Source organism: Pinus tabuliformis, chromosome J (assembly GCF_031772625.1).
Source record: "Pinus tabuliformis cultivar Carrire ecotype Pingquan chromosome J, CPIR1, whole genome shotgun sequence".
Classification (NCBI taxonomy): Eukaryota; Viridiplantae; Streptophyta; class Pinopsida; order Pinales; family Pinaceae; genus Pinus; species Pinus tabuliformis.
Genome location: NC_142295.1, coordinates 1,517,736,013 through 1,517,754,283, shown reverse-complemented (window position 1 = coordinate 1,517,754,283; position 18,271 = coordinate 1,517,736,013). Strand labels below are relative to the sequence as shown.

General features: G+C 38.6%; 1 pseudogene across 1 annotated transcript; it reads left to right on the top strand.

Moving 5' to 3' along the window:
• Positions 1–13,517: 13,517 nt before the first annotated feature.
• LOC149233262 (putative anthocyanidin reductase) lies at positions 13,518–15,443 on the top strand (annotated as a pseudogene). Its single transcript, XR_016247607.1, has 5 exons — positions 13,518–13,882; positions 14,125–14,293; positions 14,374–14,574; positions 14,702–15,078; positions 15,157–15,443. The product of XR_016247607.1 is annotated as a putative anthocyanidin reductase (transcript).
• The last annotated feature ends 2,828 nt before the right edge of the window (positions 15,444–18,271 follow it).

The window sequence follows — 18,271 nt, the reverse complement described above, 5'->3', positions numbered from 1 at the left end:
ATCTTGTCATATTGTTATAAAATATCTTGAGTGTGAAATAAGTTATGATTTTTAGGCATGTGGTATTGATAAACCATGATATTGGATCATGGTATTGTAACAAAGTCTATTCACAAGTTCATAAATGACAAAATGAGGGTGAATATCCATGCTTGAGAATCTTGTCATAGTGTTATTAAATATTTTTAGTGTGAAATAAGTTATGTTTTTGGCTTGTCATATTGATAAGCCATGGTATTGGCCCATGGTATTATAACAAAGGCTATTTAAAAGTTAATAATTTCCATGATAAAGTGAGGTTGAATATCTATGGTTAAGAATCTTGTCATATTGATATAAAATATTTTGATTGTGAAAGAAGTTAGGGTTTTTGGGCATGTCGTATTGATAAGCCATGGTATTGGCCCATGGTATGTAACAAATCTTATTCACAAGTTAATAACAAAATCCAAATATAATAAACTTAATTTTAGATGTGTACACTCATCGTGGAAATCACTTTTAACATTTTTTTTAAGTCAACATTTAAAATTGTTTACATAATTACATTGCACCTACACATCTACCCTATCCTTGGTTGTAGAGCGCCACAACGAATTAAATTAATTTTATTAGTATTATTATTTTAATCAAAATGGAGGTCCAATAATAATAAGGTGAAGCTTAATTATTCTAAACAATAAGAAAAAATAAATAAATAAAATCAAAAGGAAGGTGCTTATTGGAAAAAACAAAAGAAAATTAAATAATAAGGTCAAATTTAGTTATTCCAAATAAAAAATAAAATTTGAATAATAAATCAATAAATATGAAATAAAATAATACAAGAAATTTCGATTAAATATAAATAAATATTATAAAAACTTAGGAAGACAAGGCAGGGATCCAACACCTCCTAATACTTCAACTATCACCTCTATTCATATTGATAGACCTCCTTTCAATTTCCAGTGCCTCCCAAAACTTACGGTGATCAAAATGAGCAATCATTGATATCCCTCCTTTCAATTTCCAATGCCTCCCTAAACTTAGGGTGATGAAAATGATAAATCCTTGCAATGACCCTCGCCTCTTCAATCCAGATGTGATGTTTCATCTTTTCCGCATGTTCTGCCAAAGTGGAGGAGCTTGACCTTCCATGTTTGTTGCAACTTCGTACTCATGCATCCTCTAATTAACTGAGCGGCTAGTTTCACCAATGTACGAAGTCACACAAGAGCATGGGATGACATAAGCACCTTTTCCATCTTTAGGGTTCATAGGGTCTAATGATCTTAGGGAGCTTCAGATAGTGTTTAGGGGCCTAATTGTCGAAGGAACCTTTTGCTTCTTCAGGATCATAGTAATTTTTCCCGTGGTTCCTTGGATAAACGAAAGCTAGTATGGAGTCCCACAAGAGCATGGGATGACATAAACACCTTTTCCATGTTTAGGGTTCATAAGGTCCATTGATCTTAGAGAGCTTTTCTTTGGACAAATGGAAGCTAGTACGGAGTCCTACAATAACATGGGATGACATAAATACCTTTTCCATATTTAAGGTTCATAGTTTCCACTGATCTTAGGGATGTTCAAATAGTTTTTAGGGGCCTAAATGTCGAAAGAACCTTATGCTTCTTCAGGATCATAGTAATCTTTCCCATGGTAAATTAGATAAAAGAATTTGTTCCCTTGAAAACCGATCTTTAAGATCTTTTTTAATCCTACCAACTTTTTGAGCCTTAAAGAAGGCTCTAAGACATTGACACCTACTATAATTACCATTCATATTAAAAACATGAAGGAGAAGAGCCTTTTAATATACTAAATGTAATTTTGTTATTTATTTCAAATGGAATAAAATTACTAGATTTTCATATAATAATAATAATAATAATAATATTTTTTTTGAAATAATAAAACAATTCATTTAGATATAATATTTTAATAATATGGTAACATTTTTAATTTATTAATATAAATTAAATAAAAACATATTCAAACAAAAAAATAGTAAAATTAATAAAATTGAAGACTACCCCATGACGTATATAAAATAACATATAATAAGTTAATGATTAATTTATTATTTTTGTTAATAATAATAATAATATCCAAGGTAGCCCCGGCCCGCATCAAAGTGACATAGGTGTGGGTTTGTTTTTTTCAAGTCAACGAACACATATTGAAACCTGGTTTACTTTCGAGGTTAAAACCTCAGGAATGAATACTCACCTGTACCTCCTCCTCTTTATGTAGACGACCATATATCTCTCTCGCACTCAGAGAAACGTATGGCCTCTATTTCTCATCCTTGGTCTCTCTAATTTCATTGGAGGAACCAACAATCTCATCAAAATGGCCGCTGCAGCCATCAGAGGCGAAGAACGTCCACCAGCCATTGTCTGTGTGACGGGAGCGTGTAATGACCCCAGATTTATGTAAATTTGAAAGTTACTGTGGTAAAAGACTAATACAGTTGTCGTTATGTTTTAAACAAAACTGTGGCAAACTAATTTTGATTGAATAATTTAAATTTAAATATTTTCTTGGAATTGCTGGCAGCCTCTAAGAGGTGAATCTTAAAGAAAATGATCAGTTGGGATAACTGATGGAACTACCCTCCAAAAGGGGGAAAAGCCCTGACTGAGGGATTCTGTGCTATTGGGACAGACCGAGGAAAAGAAAACCAATCTTGCTCCAAGAGTAAAGGGGAGGAGGGAGGTTAAGTCTAGTGAGGACCAGATAACCTGGCACAAGGAGTGCACTGTTCCTGTTGAGGGCTGGAGGCCTGCAGGATTGCTCGGGGGGAGAACACCGTCTGAAGGATGGATCTCATGGCTAGGAGGAGAGCAGAATTAAAGTTCAGGTGACCTTTCGTTTGAAAAACCATTCCTGACATTGGAAATCAGGTACGATTCCAAACTGGTAGTCCCTGATAGAAAATGAATATGCATTTAAAGTTACAGTAATGTAGGTAGGAAAGACTGTTGTCCTAGATACTGTTAGTGTAATGTATCTGTGCAAACTTGGGGAAGAAACCGCCCTTGAATAGACAGAGTCTTAAATAAGTCTGTATATGGTTAAGATAACCTACAGTTGAGAACTGGTCACAGGTGACAGTCTCGTTCCAGCTCTATTAACAGAGTCTTGGAGGTGGAATAGTACAGAGACGTTAAACAAGTCTGTATAGGGTAACGATATCCTGAATCTGAGACCCGGTTACAAGTAACGGTCTCGTTCTAGCTCCACTAACAGAGTTAAAGATTCATCAAACGGACTTTGAACTAAATCAGTACATAGCAAAATATAATGTGGATACTTGATTTTAAATCTGTGAGGGTTCTTTAGTTAAAGGTATGAAACCCCAAATTAAGAAACAAATTCTGATTACGGTTGAAAACAGATCCGTAACAATGAAAATGGAATAACTAATAACCCAAGTAAACATTAACTGTGTATACATATTCAGAGACTCTACGCAGAGAGTACTGGTTGTTGAGGGAATATAAACACAGAGATTTGCTACATTCATCAAATATATGTTACCGAGTCACTGGACTCGTTGCATAAGTTCTTTAACAGAGAAATCTGAACATGAGACCATACTGCGCACGATATAATGCCAGCAATGGAATAGCAACGTATTAAAACGATAAATGCAACAGTGGTAGCATAAAAGTCGGTACAATGCACAGAAACGACAAGAATATGAATAATCAGGTCGATAGCGGAAATATATGGCTATCAAGAAAGATAGTAACCAAACATAAACCTGTGTAAACATGCAAAGATTGGTGAATGAACTCACTATGGCCGAGAGGTTGTGTATGCAAACACAAAAGTAAAACCCTTATATCAAAACATCAATACTGTAGCGAATCTGTACAAGATAATAACTGTATCAAAGGGCCGCCCTGTCCATAGGGAAGGGTCCAGCATTCAGACATTGAACAAGACGCCGAGGCGTAACATCAAACGGTAAATAACTCTTAAAACTTCTGATGCATGAACCCAGAAGGGATAAACTACTCAAGTAATACAGAGAGGAAAGCCGCATGTAATCAAAGCAGACAATAGCAAAGATATAAACCATATCTCTAGATGTATAGCGGTAAACAAACGATATATTCCATTAATCCACAGGAAAATTGCCCAAGGTTAGGGTTAATATACATCTGCGAAATATGAAGCAGTACCAGCAGAGAACCGTAAGCACAATGATAAAACAACCATTTGAGGAAGGGGTCAAGCCCCAAAATAATATTACAAGTTCTGCATTTAAAAACCCAAGACCCGAAATTATATGTTGCTACCAAAACGATAAGATGGTCTGCGACCAAACAAAATAGCACGATTCTACATAATAGAGCTTGGAAACTGTCCATAAAACTTAAGTCTCAACAGAGGAACCACTGTCGCAGTCAGCGGAGACGGCTGTAAGGGTTTCCGAAAGAATACCCGACATTAGGTGTGATAGAGCCGAGTTGAAGAGTCAGGTCTGCACCAAGTCACAGATGGTGGCTTAAGACCGGAACAGTAAAACACTATTAACTTCAAAACTAAACCCCAATGCCGAGACATACCTGTGCAGTGCCGAAGGGGTCTCTACTGAAGGAGGCGCCGCGAATGAGCTGCAATACAGCAGATTGTAGCTGCATGAATCTAACAGGAGGAAAACATAAGAATCTGGTAAGTAATTACTCATGATACAATGCATCAACGCAACTAATGACTGATAAACAAATTACCTGTGTGGATTCGGAGTGGAGAAAGGAGAAACTCTGAGGGGTTGCAGGCTGGAGGCACAAGGGGTGTGCGGAGCCGAACTGAGAGAGAGACATCGCACCAGGTCCGCAAAGACCGCGGCAGCAAATGAACCAAATGACAGTGTGAGCCCAATTAATAGTCACAGCAAAACCCGGAACAAATCCTAACCCTTTGATCATCACATAAGATCTGGACCGTTGAAATGAGGCGGGAGTCTGTGGCGGTAAGCCCAAAGTCCGCATTACCAACGCATCACATGGCCGGTGAAACCTGGATACGCCATCTGGCCGGAAAGGACTGTTGTCTTTATGGTAAGGATGATCTGTCATCCGGTACTGCGGTGGGACGTCAAGTCCACCATTAACCCCCATACATGATAAATATCTCGCACAGAATGTCATATGGTAGAGTAGTCTAATGTTTATGTTAGGTTAGCATTGTGATGTTATAAATTCAAATGCACAGACCTTAACATGTATGCATACCGTAACGTTGGTGCAATGGATTAAATATATAAGTTATGTATACGTTCGATGATTGAACCATAAAGTAAAGTGCGTTGATCATGATATAGTTTGACTCGTTTAAATGGGTATGATGATTGGACATATATAAATATATGATCATTATGTTAGGAAGGTTAATGTATACCCCTTTAAATTTTTTTTTATGGTTATATAGAAATGGTCGTGACAAATTGGTATCAGAGCCCAGTTTCAACACTGTGGCCTAAAAGTAAAGCATGTACAGTATGCAGAAGGGTACACCAAGTAAACTGATGCAAACTAACAAACGTACTTAACTATGTTCTGTTTATCTGGAATGAAATGCAGAATTGCAATAGCTGGCAGTTAATCAAAGTGGGGACAAAATGCAAGGACCCGGCAGTAACCCTCAAGAGAATGCAGGACTGTGGGTGCAATTGGATGCAGAATCACGGAGTACTAATCTTGCAATCCTGGAAACTGTCTAGGAATTGAAAAATGAAATGGCACGGTTGCGAGAGGACAACGCACATCTAACAGTTGAACAGGAAAAGATTCTGAAGAGCCTGTCAGACAGGCAAAACCCACCCCTGTCCAACCCCAGTGCAGAACAGCAAAGGATAATAGAAGATCAAGATTATCAAATGGAACCTGAAAATTCTGAAGATAAGGAGGATCACTCTGATAATGCACCTCAACAGCAAACATCAAAACGTCAGAAAGTGGAATTGCAGGGAGAATTTCGAAAGATTAAACCTCCACATTTTGATGGTGAGCAGGAGGAAGCTGCTGAAGCCTGGTTGATCAATATGAACAAGTATTTTCAGTTGTATGAGTACGACCACAACCTGAAAGCAAGATTGGCAATCTTCCAGTTACAGGGCAAGGCAACCTTGTGGTGGGAGGAAATCAAGATTGTCAAGGGGGTCAGCGAACGAACTATTACATGGGAAAAGTTCCAAAAGTATTTCAAGGAGAGGTACCTGACAGAGCGCTTCTATGATGAGAAGGCCAGAGAATTCCACGACTTAAGACTGGGACAGCAAACCATGGACGAGTTCATTAACCGGTTTACCTCACTGCTACGTTATGTACCTTACATTAAGGAGGAGAAGGCCAAGGTTCAGAGGTTTGTGAGCAGCCTACCTTCATATATAAGGGAAAGGATTGAATTCGATAATCCTAGAACCATGGATGAAGCCATCCGTAAGGCGAGAATCTGTTACCAGCAGAGTAAACAGAAGGGGGACACTTCAAGTAAGAGATGGAATGAGAAAAGAAGTGGTCGGGTGGTTGGAAGCAGCAAAGGAGGTCGCAGCAGTGGGAATAAGGGTGCTGGTAAAGGACTAAGTAGTAGACCTGTTGCAAGGAACGTGCCCCGGTCCAGACCAATGAGCGAATCTAAGGCGAATGATCAGTCTGTTAGACCAGATGGTGAGGGGATGACCAGACCACCAGTGCAATGCTGGGGTTGTGGAGGACCCCACTATGTTAAAAATTGTCCACAGAGGAAAGGAACAGACCAGATATCTCAGATACATGAGGCATCAACGGTTGGGGACGTGGCACGTAGCGTACCCAGAATCAATGCAGCGCTGGAGGACCGTCAAGCGGAGTACCAGCCATCTATGATCGAGTTTGAAGGTAAAATCGCAAACCTATCCATAGCTGTTCTTATAGACCCAGGGGCTACCTTAAGTTATATTAGTCCAAAAATTGTAGAACAGTGTAAACTGCAAGCTGAAAAATTCAAGAATCCGTGGCTGGTCCAACTAGCTACAGGAGCCAAGAGACGAGTCTTGGCCAAGGTAAATAATTGTGCCTTAGCCTTAGCAGGGCAGCCAGTAGTGGCAGATTTGAATGTGTTACCGTTGGGCTCCTACGATATTTTGATTGGGATGGACTGGCTGGAGAAACACTGGTCCTTGGTGAACTGCAAGACCAAGACCATATATTATAAAGATGACCAGGGAGATCAGCAAGAATTACAAGGAATCAGACACCCTGTGCAGATCCGACCCATTACAGCTACCCAGCTAGCTAAGTGCATCAAGAAGAAATGTCAAATCTACGCTATCCAGGTGGGGTATGCAAATCAAAAGGACAAAACTGCCATGCTGGGTAACATTCCGATAGTGCAAGAGTTTGCAGATGTTTTTCCCGAGGAAGTGCCGGGATTACCACCAAAACGGGATGTGGATTTCACTATTGAGCTAATTCCGGGGGCAGCACCTGTATCACGGGCACCCTACCGTATGAGTGTGCCAGAACTAACAGAATTAAAGATGCAGCTACAAGAACTGTTAGATAAAAACTATATCAGACCCAGCGTGTCGCCTTGGGGAGCCCCAGTGCTGTTTGTCAAAAAGAAAGATGGAACCTTTCGGATGTGCGTTGATTATCGCCAGTTAAATAAGCTTACAATAAAAAACAAATATACTTTGCCTAGAATCGACGAGCTCTTTGATCAGGTGAAGGGAGCAACGGTATTTTCGAAAATTGATCTGCGATCTAGTTACCATCAGATCAGAATAAAAGAGGAAGATATCGCTAAGACCGCCTTTAGAACGCAGTATGGGCATTATGAGTTCGTGGTGTTACCTTTTGGGTTGACAAATGCACCTGCCACTTTCATGTGTTTGATGAACAGTGTGTTTCATCGGTTTTTAGATAAATTTGTGCTGATATTCATAGATGACATCCTGATTTACAGCAAATCAAGGAAGGAACATGAGGAGCACCTTAGATTGGTGTTGCAAACTTTGTGGGAACATCAATTATATGCAAAGTTCAGTAAATGCGATTTTTACAAGGAGGAGATACAATATTTGGGCCACGTGATCACTAAAGAAGGCATTGCAGTGGACCCTGAGAAGATTAGAACTATAATGGAGTGGCCTATACCAATGGACGTGGCAGATATTAGGTCCTTTATGGGGTTAGCAGGGTATTATAGAAGATTTGTCGAAGGCTTTTCGAGAGTAGCATACCCAATCACCTCTTTGCAGAAGAAAGGAAAAGTATTTAAGTGGACCTCAGAGTGTCAGAAGAGCTTTGAATAACTCAAGCACTTACTCACTACTGCACCTATATTAAGTATAGCTGATCCTAACAAGGATTACGTGGTCTGCACGGACGCAAGCAAAGAAGGTGTGGGAGGAGTGCTGATGCAGGAAGGAAGAGTCATTGCTTATGAGTCCAGAAAACTGAAAGAGCATGAGCAGAAGTACTCTGCTTATGACATGGAGTTGGCTGCTGTCATTCATGCCCTGAAAATGTGGCGACATTACCTTTTGGGCAGAAGATTTCTGTTATTAACAGACCACCACAGTTTAACGAACTACTTCAGTCAACCCACCTTGAATATGAGACAAGCTCGCTGGGCTGACTTCCTAAGTGGGTTCGACTTTGAAATTAAGCATCTAAAGGGTAAAGAGAACCGAGTAGCGGATGCATTAAGTCGGAAGGTGCAATGCGTGTGCAAAATTTAAGTTAGTAAGTGGCAAAGTACCTTAGTGGAAAAGATAAAAATAGCGGCTGAACAAGATGTTGTTTATCAGCACATCAAACAGCAATTACAGCAGCAATCTGATAAGGAATTACAGCAAGGGTACAAACTAGATGATGCTGATATGTTGTGCTTTAATAATAAGCTGTATGTGCCCAATGAAGACAGCATTAAGAAGCTGATTTTGGATGAATTTCATACCAGCCATTATACGGGACATCCGGGCTACCAGAAAATGGTTACCGCACTCCGCAAAGAATACTACTGGCCAAAAATGAAGAAAGAGATAGCTGAGTATCTAGCACGCTGTCTAGAATGTCAGCAAATTAAGGCGGAACACATGCACCCAGCAGGGCTGTTACAACCTCTACCCATTCCGGAATGGAAGTGGGAGACTATCTCCATGGATTTTATAACGGGACTGCCCAAAACCAAGAAGAATAATGATTCCATTATGGTGGTAGTGGATAAGCTGAGTAAGGCAGCACACTTCATACCTGTGCAATCGACATATAAGGCTGTACAAATTGCCCATATTTTCATGCAGCATGTGTTCAAATTGCATGGACTGCCGAAAGTGATTATCTCCGATCGGGATGTCAAGTTTACATCAACCTTTTGGAGGACATTGTTTGCTGAACTGGGAACACAGCTGAACTTTAGTACAACTTATCATCCCCAAACAGATGGCCAAACAGAACGAGTAAATCAAGTTGTGGAGGACATGCTGAGAGCATGCGTTATGATGAAGCCAACTCAATGGGAGGACTATCTCCACTTAGTCGAATTCGCATACAACAATGGATACCATTCCTCAACTCAGATGAGTCCTTTTGAGGTTATGTATGGGCGGAAGTGCCGCACACCCGCAAGCTGGGGTGGACCGGAGGACAGGTTGCGAATAGGTCCTGATATGTTACAGGAAATGGAGAATACAGTAAAAAGGGTGCGTACTAACTTGAAAGCCGCTCAGGACAGGCAGAAAAGTTTCGCTGATCGAAAGAGAAGATTTAAGGAATTCCAGGTTGGGGATCATGTATTTGTGAGGATCCAACCAAGAAGGAGTACCTTGCAGTGGAGCGGATGTGCCAAACTAGCACCTCGTTACTTTGGACCTTTCCAGATCTTGGCCAAAGTAGGACCGGTCGCTTATCAACTTGCCCTACCAAGCCATATTAGGATTCACAATGTGTTTCACGTATCCGTATTAAAGCAATACGTTTACGATCCTAAACATGTGATTCAATGGCAGAATGTGCGGGTAAGAAGTAATCTGGTTATTATGGATGAGCATTGTTTATAAACTGAAAAATAACTAAATCCGTTGCTGTTTGCAGGTCGAGCCGGAAGGCGAGGTTCTGGTCGAACCACTGACCATTCTCGACCGGAGAGAAGTGCAGCTGCGGAAACGAGTTATTTCCGAAGCTAAAGTGCAGTGGCAGCACTATGGACCAGAGGAGGCCACTTGGGAAGATGAGGAACTCCTTAGAGAGGCTTATCCAAACCTGTTTACAGGAGATAGACATCGGGACGATGTCCAATCTCAGGAGGGGGAGATGTAATGGCCCCAGATTTATGTAAATTTGAAAGTTACTGTGGTAAAAGACTAATACAGTTGTTGTTATGTTTTAAACAAAACTGTGGCAAACTAATTCTGATTGAATAATTTAAATTTAAATATTTTCTTGGAATTGCTGGCAGCCTCTAAGAGGTGAATCTTAAAGAAAATGATCAGTTGGGATAACTGATGGAACTACCCTCCAAAAGGGGGAAAAGCCCTGACTGAGGGATTCTGTGCTGTTGGGACAGACAGAGGAAAAGAAAACCAATCTTGCTCCAAGAGTAAAGGGGAGGAGGGAGGTTAAGTCTGGTGAGGACCAGATAACCTGGCACAAGGAGTGCACTGTTCCTGTTGAGGGCTGGAGGCCTGCAGGATTGCTCGGGGGGAGAACACTGTCTGAAGGATGGATCTAATGGCTGGGAGGAGAGCAGAATTAAAGTTCAGGTGACCTTTCGTTTGAAAAACCATTCCTGACATTGGAAATCAGGTACGATTCCAAACTGGTAGTCCCTGATAGAAAATGAATATGCATTTAAAGTTATAGTAATGTAGGTAGGAAAGACTGCTGTCCTAGATACTGTTAGTGTAATGTATCTGTGCAAACTTGGGGAAGAAACCGCCCTTGAATAGACAGAGTCTTAAATAAGTCTGTATATGGTTAAGATAACCTACAGTTGAGAACTGGTCACGGGTGACAGTCTCGTTCCAGCTCTATTAACAGAGTCTTGGAGGTGGAATAGTACAGAGACGTTAAACAAGTCTGTATAGGGTAACGATATCCTGAATCTGAGACCCGGTTACAAGTAACGGTCTCGTTCTAGCTCCACTAACAGAGTTAAAGATTCATCAAACGGACTTTGAACTAAATCAGTACATAGCAAAATATAATGCGGATACTTGATTTTAAATCTGTGAGGGTTCTTTAGTTAAAGGTATGAAACCCCAAATTAAGAAACAAATTCTGATTACGGTTGAAAACAGATCCATAACAATGAAAATGGAATAACTAATAACCCAAGTAAACATTAACTGTGTATACATATTCAGAGACTCTACGCAGAGAGTACTGGTTGTTGAGGGAATATAAACACAGAGATTTGCTACATTCATCAAATATATGTTACCGAGTCACTGGACTCGTTGCATAAGTTCTTTAACAGAGAAATCTGAACATGAGACCATACTGCGCACGATATAATGCCAGCAATGGAATAGCAACGTATTAAAACGATAAATGCAACAGTGGTAGCATAAAAGTCGGTACAATGCACAGAAACGACAAGAATATGAATAATCAGGTCGATAGCGGAAATATATGGCTATCAAGAAAGATAGTAACCAAACATAAACCTGTGTAAACATGCAAAGATTGGTGAATGAACTCACTATGGCCGAGAGGCTGTGTATGCAAACACAAAAGTAAAACCCTTATATCAAAACATCAATACTGTAGCGAATTTGTACAAGATAATAACTGTATCAAAGGGCCGCCCTGTCCATAGGGAAGGGTCCAACGTTCAGACATTGAACAAGACGCCGAGGCGTAACATCAAACGGTAAATAACTCTTAAAACTTCCGATGCATGAACCCAGAAGGGATAAACTACTCAAGTAATACAAAGAGGAAAGCCGCATGTAATCAAAGCAGACAATAGAAAAGATATAAACCATATCTCTAGATGTATAGCGGTAAACAAACGATATATTCCATTAATCCACAGGAAAATTGCCCAAGGTTAGGGTTAATATACATCTGCGAAATATGAAGCAGTACCAGCGGAGAACCGTAAGCACAATGATAAAACAACCATTTGAGGAAGGGGTCAAGCCCCAAAATAATATTACAAGTTCTGCATTTAAAAACCCAAGACCCGAAATTATATGTTGCTACCAAAACGATAAGATGGTCTGCAACCAAACAAAATAGCACGATTCTACATAACAGAGCTTGGAAACTGTCCATAAAACTTAAGTCTCAACAGAGGAACCACTGTCGCAGGCAGCGGAGACGGCTGTAAGGGTTTCCGAAAGAATACCCGACATTAGGTGTGATAGAGCCGAGTTGAAGAGTCAGGTCTGCACCAAGTCACAGATGGTGGCTTAAGACCGGAACAGTAAAAAACTATTAACTTCAAAACTAAACCCCAATGCCGAGACATACCTGTGCAGTGCCGAAGGGGTCTCTACTGAAGGAGGCGCCGCGAATGAGCTGCAATACAGCAGATTGTAGCTGCATGAATCTGAGAGGAGGAAAACATAAGAATCTGGTAAGTAATTACTCATGATACAATGCATCAACGCAACTAATGACTGATAAACAAATTACCTGTGTGGATTCGTTGTGGAGAAAGGAGAAACTCTGAGGGGTTGCAGGCTGGAGGCACAAGGGGTGTGCGGAGCCGAACTGAGAGAGAGACATCGCACCAGGTCCGCAAAGACCGCGACAGCAAATGAACCAAATGACAGTGTGAGCCCAATTAATAGTCACAGCAGAACCCGGAACAAATCCTAACCCTTTGATCATCACATAAGATCTGGACCGTTGAAATGAGGCGGGAGTCTGTGGCGGCAAGCCCAAAGTCCGCATTACCAACGCATCACATGGCCGGTGAAACCTGGATACGCCATCTAGCCGGAAGGGACTGTTGTCTTTATGGTAAGGATGATCTGTCATCCGGTACTGCGGTGGGACGTCAAGTCCACCATTAACCCCCATACATGATAAATATCTCCCACAAAATGTCATATGGTAGAGTAGTCTAATGTTTATGTTAGGTTAGCATTGTGATGTTATAAATTCAAATGCACAGAGCTTAACATGTATGCATACCGTAACGTTGGTGCAATGGATTAAATATATAAGTTATGTATACGTTTGATGATTGAACCATAAAGTAAAGTGCGTTGATCATGATATAGTTTGACTCGTTTAAATGGGTATGATGATTGGACATATATAAATATATGATCATTATGTTAGGAAGGTTAATGTATACCCCTTTAAAAAAAATTTTATGGTTATATAGAAATGGTCGTGACAGAGCGACAGGTTTCATTGCCTCCTGGTTGGTCAAGCGTCTACTCGAGAAGGGCTACACTGTCCATGCTACAGTGCGCGATCCAGGTAATTTCAATCTCAGCCTCCTTTTATTCCAAAACTTGCCAACGTCAGCCACGCACTGAGTCACGTGCAGGCTACAATAATCTACCAACGTCAGCCACGCACTGAGTCACGTGCCGGCTACAGCGGGTTCCGGTTTCAATTCAGACACAGGAAAACAGAAAAGATTGGACTAATATTACAAACACATGAATCAGGCTTCTTCCAAACGAATATTTTATGTCCACCAACTTAATCTTCTGGGCTTTATAAACAAACACATCACGGCCTCTACTTCTCATCCTCTCTAACACTTTGAAGCAACAATCTCCTCAACATGGCCGCTGCAACCGTGAATGGTAAAGATTGTCCTGCAACGATCGTCTGCGTGACGGGAGCGACAGGTTTCATTGCCTCCTGGTTGGTCAAGCGTCTACTCGAGAAGGGCTACACTGTCCATGCTACAGTGCGCGATCCAGGTAATTTCAATCTCAGCCTCTTTCGGTTGTTGGAATTTGGTCAAGCAAAATTCTGCTCACTTTTTCTGAATAGACATAAAACTGGTCAAAATTTCACTGAAATTCAGTCTCCTTCTATTGCTGTTGGAATTTGGTCCCGCACAATTCTGCTCAGTTTTTCAATTTTGTTTTGGTCCAAGAAATATGTCAAAACTGTAACGGGAAAAGGATTCTACCTTATTTCTACTATTGGGTGGCCACAGAAAACAAGGCAAAGGTGCAACATCTCCTAGAGATTCCAGAAGGTGGGGAGAAGCTGAAGCTCTTCAGAGCGGATCTACTGGAAGAAGGCAGTTTCAATGTGCCATCCATGGCTGTGATGGCGTTTTTCATGTGGCCAGTCCTATCGACTTTGCCCCTAAAGATCCCGAGGTAAGTAACTTCGCCGCTTCAATTTTACCAAAAGGCATGCCCCTATTGATATTTAGCAACATGAAATTGTTGCCGTGTAGAACGATGTGATAAAGCCGGCAGTTGAGGGAACGCTGAATGTTCTGAGGGCTTGTACGAAGGCCAACACCGTAAAGCGCGTGGTGGTCACATCGTCTGGGTCAACGCTTCTAGTCAATGAATTGAAGGAGCAGAGTCAGTTCGTTGATGAAACCCACTGGACAGACGTGGATTTCTTGCGGGCTAAAAAGCCTCATTCCTGGGTATATTCATAACTACCTAGTTGCCATCAGGGCCACCAATGACCGGGAATTTTAAAGCGTTACAAGAGTTCGCAGGTATTGCTGACAAAATGAAGTGTGTGATAGCATTTAATGGTTAATTGTGCAGGCATATCCGGTTGCCAAGACGCTTGCAGAACAAGCAGCGCTGCAGTACGGGAAAGAAAATCCAGGGCTGGATGTGGTCACCATCAGCCCTGTGTTAGTTGGGGGACCTGCCATTACGCCCAACGTCCCCTTCTCAGTGGAGGTAACCCTTGCCCTCCTCACCGGCCACCAACAAAACATACAACTTTTGAAGGCTCTACAGATGATATACGGCGCCATTCGATTGGTACACGTGGAGGACGTATGCAGCGCTCATATTTTCTTGATGGAAAACCCCTCTGCACACGGCCGCTACATCTGCTGCCCTATTATCACCACCATGCCACAGCTGGCAGACTACTTATGCAAACGTTATCCGCAGTACAATGTGACAACCCAGTGAGTATGACTATCAGTAGAGTATGACATTTCTTTATTAGTATTTCTCTATAACTACTAATGGAATTGCCTGAACAGGTTTGAGGATATGCCGCCGGTCCCGAAGGTATACCATTCCTCGAAGAAATTGGTGGAGAGCGGTTTCTCCTTCAAATTTGGCATCGACCAGATTTTTGATGATGGTGTGGAATACCTGAGGGCGAAGGGATTGCTTGGTTAGTTAGTGAGGGGTTTGTTCTATTATATCATATCAAGGGAATAATATGGCGGCACTCCTAAAATCAGCATGTTTACTCCAACTAGTGCAAACTTTTAAAATCACAGTTGATACCGTTTCAATTTAATATAAATGGTTGTTCGGTCCATGCGAATTCATTTTAAAATAATGTTAACATAATGTTTAGTTTGATTAGGTGCGAATATGTTTGTTATAAGATTTTGTCTTTTATATAGCATTTAAAACAAAGTTGTTTTTAGTGTAATTTTTTGGACTTATTAGAGTTGGAATCTGGCTGAAAAATTTGAGGTGAATCTTGATTTGTGTTATCTAAATTAGTTTTTTTGACTGTATACATAGATTCGGCACTCTCAAAAACCCTTTGGTATATCTATTGTGTAGGGGTTACCCATGGAACTTGTAATTTCAATAAATTCCTACTGGATTTTAGAGAAATTAGACCAGAAAAACCCACAGGAAAAACTTCCAAAAAATCTCAGTAAAGACAACTCCATTAAAATATAGCTAAATATCAATTTTTATATGAAAAAAAAAACTTTAATCCTTTTTATATTAAAAAAAGGAGTTGTTTCTAGTGCCACTTATTGGACTTTCCGGTGCCGGAATGCGGCAGAAAAATTTGACATGAAATCTTGATTTGTGTTATTTAAACTGGTTTTTTGGCTGTATATGGATTAAACACCCTGAAAAACTCCTAAGGCACTTCGATTGTGTAGGGATTACCCATCAACCTTCTGATTTCAATAAATTTCTACTTTGAAAAATTAAACAAATAAAACCCACTTGAAAAACGTCCAAAAAATCACACCAAAAACAATTGGTTAAAAAAAATATTTTTCTATCTTTTCATTTGCTTTTAAAAAAATTTATAAGTTATATTTAATATATTTTTATATATCTTATATAGATTTAACAGCATTGATTTGTAGTGGCATATCTGCTCACATTTAAAAATAATTATCATAAAATTTTGAAAAAGAAAAAATCATACTTACAAAAAAATTGTAAAAAAACTCGTACTTAAAAAAACTTGTAAAATTAAAATTTATCTTGAAATTTAGTTCTAAAATATTCGTAAACGTAAATAGCTGACCATAGTGGAATGGTTAATACTTCTACAAACTTGTAAAATTTAAATTTATCTTGAAATTGAGTTCTAAAATACTCGTAAATGTAAATTGCTGACAATAGTGGAATGGTTAATTGCAGGCACTGATGGCTTATCACTAGAAATCAAACATAATAAGAAAATTTTGTGAAATCATATAAAATTATTAATAAATTTTAAAGTCTCAAAGTGTTAAAAAAATTTATTTTATTTTTATAATTGAATTTAGGTTTTTGTGATTTTTATAAAGATTATAAAAAAAAAATTAGATATTAATTATATTAATAAATATTTGTCGACATTTTTCAAACTAACTATTGTGATTCATAATTAAGAAAATGAAAATTTGAATCATGACAACTTGTTAAATATATAGACTCTAACCAGCTGTTATAATCTGATTTTTTATCTTACCCTAACAATAATACACACTAGTTCCCTTAACAATAATACACACGAGTTAGTTCAAAACTTGTTCGCAGATATTTCTAAATATGATTAATACCTAATTTTTTTATATAATTATCTTATTTCTGTTAAAATATTATATTATTAATTTAGAGTAGGAAACATAGCATTCAAATTTATGGAAGTTTTAAAAATATTTTGCGTCTGGATTGGATTGGATTAAACGGCAGAGAGCATGATGTGTGGCATATAGCATTAAAAAATTTATACAAGTTTTGAAACAGTTTCTGTTCAGATTGGATTAAAACGATATGAAGTATGATGTATAATATTTGATTTACCGTTTGAAGCTTATATTAATTTGTTTGTTTACCAAAAGCACTTTGCAATAAATACCATACCATCAGACATTTGAAGTATATGTACAACTCCAATTTGAATGGTTGATATTTGAAAGAAAATATAGTGTTATTTTTCATTAAATATTTAAATTGTATTTTTAAATGTTAAATAAAATATATATGGGACTAAATAAATATTTAAACCATAAAAATTTTATATTTTCATGATATACATAATTTTTAGATTGATAACCCATACTGAATATTTTTTATATATAATATTAAAATATTTTATTTTAGTAATTTTTTTATATATAGATATATATGAAATTGAACGACATAAACTAGTTAATATAGGTCTTCAAATAATTTATTTAGAATATTTTTGAAAAGTATAAGATTTAAACATCTTAGAGGCACATTTTTTTACTTCTAATTACTTTACACCATATACATTTTTTTATTATAACTGACATTATTGTTCTATTTAGAGCATAATTTTTTTTTGGGGGGTACAGAAACATGGAAAGACTTACACATCAACTCAATGAATGGTGTGTCAACTATTTATAGATACTATATTGCCTAAGTTTTGGTGTTCATGCTAAATGTTTGTTTAATAAATTAATTGGGTTGTTGTTCATGCTAAATGTTTGTTTAATAAATTAATTATGTTGTCGTATATATAATGACCTCGGAGACTCCTTAGACTCATTAAAAAGAAAAGATAATTAAAAGGAAAGATTAACCAATTTATTTGACTCATTGTGGTTATTATGGTTGTCATCTCAACCATATTTTAACTTATGGCTATCCTTTCACCTATTTTTTTAATTTTATATTAGCCCTTACTAGAAGGTGTAAGGGCATGTCGATAGTGTTTCACACTTTTTTACCCTTTAAATATATATACAATAACATTTGAAATAGAGGTTGAAGGATATGCCGACAATGAAAACCATTGTGCTTGGAGCATACATTTAACCTAGGAAATTACATGGCATATTTTGGTGGAAAATATATTTATAAAACCATGTAGGTGTCATATGCAACAACTAAAAGTTATAGTTTGGATTTTACTATAATCATGCCCACAAT